The sequence below is a fragment of the Eptesicus fuscus genome, chromosome 20 (genome assembly GCF_027574615.1).
Source record: "Eptesicus fuscus isolate TK198812 chromosome 20, DD_ASM_mEF_20220401, whole genome shotgun sequence".
NCBI classification, from domain to species: Eukaryota; Metazoa; Chordata; class Mammalia; order Chiroptera; family Vespertilionidae; genus Eptesicus; species Eptesicus fuscus.
This window is the reverse complement of record NC_072492.1, coordinates 3,967,664-3,973,737: the sequence shown is the minus strand read 5'-3', so window position 1 is coordinate 3,973,737 and position 6,074 is coordinate 3,967,664. Positions and strand designations below refer to the sequence as shown.

Below are 6,074 nucleotides of genomic sequence, written 5' to 3'. Positions count from 1 at the left end.
TGTGAGGCTGAAATTCATTGGGAACCATAGGTGGCTGGTGCTGGGGCCCTTGCAGCTGGGGTCCAAGGCTGGGCTGACTGGCCTCAGTGTTTTGCTCAGAATGCCCCAAAGGGAGGCCATCCCTTTGCCTCTGGCTGCCCAGCTCTGAGTCTGGGCCCAGGCTGGAGAGGCTGGAGCCAGCTCTTAGGGTTAAGTAGAGCCCTGGTTTCCAGGAAGGGAAGGTCTCCAAGGCCAGAACCCTGTGTTGGAAATCCTGAGGCCAAAACACATCTTCCATGATTCTCTAGCTCAACAATGCCAGCCTCACCTCCCACCTCCAGTAGTGTGCTGGTTATTAAATAGAGCATTTGGACATCCAAGTGGGGGCAACTCCCTTAGCTTCCAGGTTATGAACACATTCTAACTTAAAATGGTTTCTCTTTGTGTTTCCAGGGTCTGTCCCCATAGTAAACTGCAATGTTAACACAAAAACAGCCGGGTCCTCCTGGATTTGGCCCAGGCAGGTTGAAGGGCAGGGGGAGGGGCAGGGCTAGAAGGTGGAATTGTTGTGTCCTAAGATGCAGATGGGAAAGTGCTTGACATGGGAGGACCACTGGGATACCAGTTGGAAGAAGATCACGTCGTTCCACTCCACGCCATCGATGAGGACCCGCAACATGTTCTGCTGGTCCTTGGCTGAGCAGACCAAGTGGCCAATGCCCTTGATGCACTGGCTTTTGGACTCCAAGTCCTTGTCCTTGGTTTTCTTGGGAAAACATATCACCTTCTTGTTCTTCTCCTTGGTGAGTAAAGTCATGGAAATTGTGGATGTTGTTGTGGCCTCCCCACTGCAGGGCAGCCTACTGACCTGGAGAGAGTGGGAGGTGCATTGGAGTGAGTTTTTGGTGGTAGGCAGGTCTTCCTTCTCCCCATTTCTCTTCCTGTTTGTGGGCTGGGCTGCCATCCAGTAATCCACTTGCAGCTCTATCAATTCAGCACCAACACCCTGGCTGGAGAAGGATGGGCCCCCACTCACTTATGGGGAGGAGGTTGGGGTGTGTGAGGCCTTCCTGGTGGTGGACAAAAGCACATTGGAGCATGAGGGGACTGCATTATGTGTCTCCAGATGTGGCTAAAGATGGTTCCACTCTTCAAACCTGCACTGCCCCCACAAAGGGAATGAACTTCTGTGAGGACAACTCGCCTGGGCTCTTTGTCTTAGAGATGAGCATGGCCTCAGAGATGGGCAGCTGGTGGACAAGGTTGGCCCCTGTGATGTATTCTGTGATTCTTGACACGATGTCCAGTGTGTCCTGCACAGCACTCTGAGCCTGCAAGTTGTGGAACAGGTTCTGCCGGACCATGTCCTGGAAGAGGTTGTTGTAGTGGTAATCCATGGAGCCCAGGTACCTGGCCACAAGGTGGGAACCCAGCGGGATGACCAGGAAGCACATGTAGCCCAGACAGTCTGGGTTCTTGTGGGATAGCTGCTCCACAAAGACCCGCAACATGGTGCTGAATTGGTGTTGAGCCCCTGTCACCGTGATTTTCACTGGTTTTGGGGCCTCTGTATTGCAGTTGCAGTATCTTTGCATCCAGGAAATAATGGATCTGAAGGCCTGCTGGACATCAACCATGGAGCAGGTGCACACAACAGGCAGTGTGTGCTGCTGCAGGATGTCTGACAGGAACTGCCCTTGCCTGTCAGAGGTGTTGATGAGGATGATGCTCTTGGGCAGACAGTCTTTGGAGATGAGGATGTGGTTCAGCTGGTGGTTCACGGTCTTCCTGAAGATCTGCAGTTGGCTCTGTGGGTCTGGGCAGCGCTCCTTGATCAGGCTATTGGACAACACATTCAGACACCCAGCAGGCAGGCTACTTCCCCGTGAAGCTGCTGGAGGGCATGACAAGTGACTTGGTCTTGGTGATGTGCCCACTCGGCTGCATCATCTTATTGAGCATGTCGTGGGCAGAGATCTCTGACTCCAGGATGTCCTCAAGCTGTGCCTGCTGCTCCCCAGCTTTGAGCATGCTTTGGGCCACCCAATCAGAGCCACTGTCACTTGACAGGCTTTCAAAGTATAACCTGGGCTTGGGCTTGGGGGTGCCAAGGACTCTGTCATCCTTCTCCAAGTCTGGGCCACTTGACAGGCGTTCAGAGTATGTCATGAGCTCGGGCATGGGAGGTGTTAGGAGATGGTCATCATCTTCCATGTTTGAGCTACTGTCACTGGGGTTCACCAGCCTGTGAAACAGAAGTGCCAGGTCCTTGTCCACATTGGGTTCTTGCTACTAAGTGTCCTGTTCCAAGTTGAGGACCTCCTCTGTCATTTGGAACCTGCGCAGCCACGCTGCAACTTTCTGCTGGTACTTCTGTTGCATGGTAATGGACCTCCTTCTTACTAATGGCTTCTCCAGGTCCAAGTCATCTTCATCCAGGCCATGCCTGTGGGCAGCAGTGTAGATTACCTCCAACTAAAAGAAAAGGATCTCAGGTTCTCCCTCAGAGAAGTTATCCATGGACTCTACCTTGGTGCTTGCCTGCATGGTACTGTCCAAGTGGTTGATGGGCTGGCTTGATGGGGAGACCCATGTCTTGTCCACCTTGGTGGTGGGTGTGCTTCAGGCCATCAAGTCAGAGACACTGTCTTTCAACAGCTTGCCACCTGGGCCCTGGGTCTTCATGGGCATGTTGGCCAGCCGAGGAGGCTCGTTCTGCCTCCAGGCACAGTGTTAGCTCCTCATCTCCCTCTGCCAGCTGGAGTGTGACAGACCTTCAAAGTATTGCCTGGTTTTGGGCTTGGGGTTGCTGAGGATGCTTTCGTCATCCTGCATGTCTGGTTCACGGTAGCAGGGATTCTCAAGAGTGTCATAAAGAAGATTCAAGTCCTCCTCCACCTTGGGGACATGTTCTGTAGGATCTGGATTGGAATCCACAACCTCTTCTGACACGTTGGATCTGGGAAACAGTGCCATGACTTTCTGCTTCCAGTGTCGTTGCAGGCATCGCTACTGCTTCTTGGGCTGCCCCAAGTCAAAATCAATTTCTCCCAGGTCTTGCCTCTGTGGGCCATTGCAGCTGGCCTCCAGCTTAGAGAAGCTCTAAGAATTTCCCTCCGTGTAGCTATCCATGGACTTGTCCTTTGGGCTGGCCTTCATGGTCCTGTCCTTATAGTCAATAGGCTGACTGGACAGGGAGGAGATCCAGATCTTAGCCACCTTGGTGGAGTACTCCTGGCTGCTGTTGCTGAGGCTCAGCAGCTGGCCACCCTCGGGGGTTGCTCAATCACCTCAGTGCCAGGCAGATGGCACCTGTGGCCAGTGTCTTGTAGTCCAGGATGATCCTGTTGTTATAGCACTTCCACTGCTGCAGCATGATCTGTAGCTTGTTGCCTTCTCTCTTGAGAATTGCAGGGAGAAGGTCAGTGCCAGGTTGGTCTCCACTGGTCCCCTGGGGGCAGCACAATCTCATGGGACCTCAAGATGCCCATGGATGCATGCATCTTTACTGCTATCACCATGGAGATTAGCTCCTTCTCCAGCTCCTTCAAGACCACCAGCTTCTTTAAAGTCAGGCTGCACAACCTGGGAATACAGCTGTGGTAGTAGCAGTATACCTCCCAGGTACAGAAAAGGTTCATGGGTACTGGGGTGTTGAGCCAGGTGGGCATGTGGGCCAGGCCCGCAGGTGGCCAAGAAGCTGCAGCTGCTTGCAGCATACAGGTCCTTGATGGTTTCTCCCCCTGTGGTGGGACAGAAGGGGCATGGTTGGTGGCAAGACATGGGATACAAGTGATCAAAGGAGAAAGTGGATGACAAGTGGTCACAGGCTCATCTGTGACTAGCACAGGGAAGGCCTGCATGGTGGCCTTTCAAACTCAGAGACCTAAATTAACCACAAAGTTGGCCTGAAATTAAAACTTGTTATCTAAAAGCAGTTTATGGTGTGTGGTCATGTGCTAGGCCAGTATCTTCCCTGACAAAGGTCAATCTTTACTTTAACTGAGCCTGTCTATTGTCTTTTGGCATCTACAATAAAATATCGTTAGAATGTCAAAGGAATTTTCCTTTTTCTGGACACCTCCAAGCACAGGCACTGCTCTGTGTTCTGTAGAGATCATAAATCTACTCATTGCTATTAAGTTCATTGCTGATTGCTCACTACCCTGTATGCACCTGTATAAGAGAAGCATGTGCCTATCACTTTACTTTTTATCTAATCCCAAAGATTTCTCTGCTCGGCTTTCTCCTGCTTCCCTAAGCAATGGATTTCATGTACCCCATATACATCTCCACTTTTGAGTGTATGTATAACATAAGGTGCAATACTGCCATTCTCTGGAGCATCACCTCAATACAGTGAGATTTTGTTTTCTGGCAATTGTTGACAGTTTGGCTCCAATAAACTCACAAATATTCTGCACAGATTTGAATGCTGTTGCATTGATATCTACTTGGCTTTCTGTGGCAGGATTCCAAAGAAGCTCACACAGGAACCCCCTGTAAACACAGACCCAGTCTAGGATCAAGCTAAGGGCCCAATGGGCCTGCCATTTCCCTGCCTGTCAGGTGAATTTGCCTAAGTTGTCTCTTATATCCAGAATCTTCCCTTGCTTATGGCAGGGGGTCTGACTTTATTTGAGCTGTAGTTTTAAACCCTTAAGGTAGAACTAAGGTTAAGGGTTGACAGAACCAAGGTTAATGAGAGACAAGAGGAAACATTGGTGGCTGGTTTTTAATTCTGGGTTTTCATTTGGAATTGCCTTCTGAGAGTCTGAGCAAAAAACCTTCACTGTATAAGTGAGAGCTGAACTTGTTCAGCTCTGAAGATAACAAGGCACGTGGTCTTTCTGACCTGATCTCCTTGTTCTTAAACAATGAAGAATCTTTGCGGACGTGTCAGAGGTCATTCCTCAGGCCAAGCAGGAGCCCCATAGGGAATTCCAAGTCAACTGTAATTCAACTGGCTGGCTCTTCTGTGGGAGAGCCGATAAGGTTTGGTCCACCAGTGTTCCTAGTCCTTCCTGTGGTTTTATATTTATTTATTTATTTATCCTCACTTGAGTCTATTTTTCCCATTGGTTTTTAGAGAGACTGGAAGGAAGGGGGAGATACAGAGAGAGAGAATGAGAGAGACATATAGATTGGTTGCCTCCTCAACACACTCCAACAAGCTGCAACTAAGATACATGCCCTTGACCTTGAATTAAACCCAGGACCTCTAAGGGACTACAGTATACCCACTGAGCCAAAGAGGTTAGAGGCCTTCAGGTTGTTTTAGAAAGCTGGGAGAGAAGCCGAGGCACATAAGAGGGCTGAATGAGCCTAGAGGCTTGTGAGCATCATGGAGCTCAACCCATAAGCAGCACACTTTGACCCACTACATAAGATCCCTAGAAAACTTGCTCAGTTGTGCAGATATAAAACAACACCAAAAAACAACAAAAACAAACACACCTATAATTAACATGGGAAGTTGTGCCTCCAAAAATGGGAACTCCCAGACTCCAGCCCTCATTAATATTCCTGATAGGAAGACTTGACTTGCAAGTGCTTTACAGAAATGGGAAGATTTAACTAGAAAATATCGACTAAAAAATGGCCAAGATGCAGCTGTCTTTGGGTGCCTAAATTAATTTTTTTTTTCAGGAAATAATCTAGAAAAATGGCCCTAAAGTGAAACTGTTTGAATGAATAGGAAGTATAACTTGATTTGGAAATTTGAAACTTCTATGGAGAAGCACAGAAAATTCTTTTTTAAAATAAATTAATGAGAAATTGTAGAGACTAATCTTTTAATTCTCCTAAAGCCAATAAATGCTAACACCCCATTCTCCCCCTTCTATAGAATGCCCACTATATCTTTTGCTCTCTCAGCTTCCTTATGCAGATGTGTACTTTTCCTTCCCAATCTGTATCCTCCACTACCACTCCCTACTGACTTAAGGAAAAATGAGAATAGGAATTCTACCAGCTCCCTTTGGAGAAAAGCTGCACTCAGCCAGAGAGGAACCAGCAATTGTTGTCAATTTTCTCTATGGCCCTGAATGGATCACAAAGAAATTTAACTGATAGAATATGTAATCCTGGCTGTT

The 6,074-nt window shown here is 48.6% G+C and overlaps 1 pseudogene; it reads right to left on the bottom strand.

Moving 5' to 3' along the window:
• Positions 1-529: 529 nt before the first annotated feature.
• Positions 530-3,650, bottom strand: LOC103300569 (phosphofurin acidic cluster sorting protein 2-like; annotated as a pseudogene).
• Between the last annotated feature and the right edge of the window lie 2,424 nt (positions 3,651-6,074).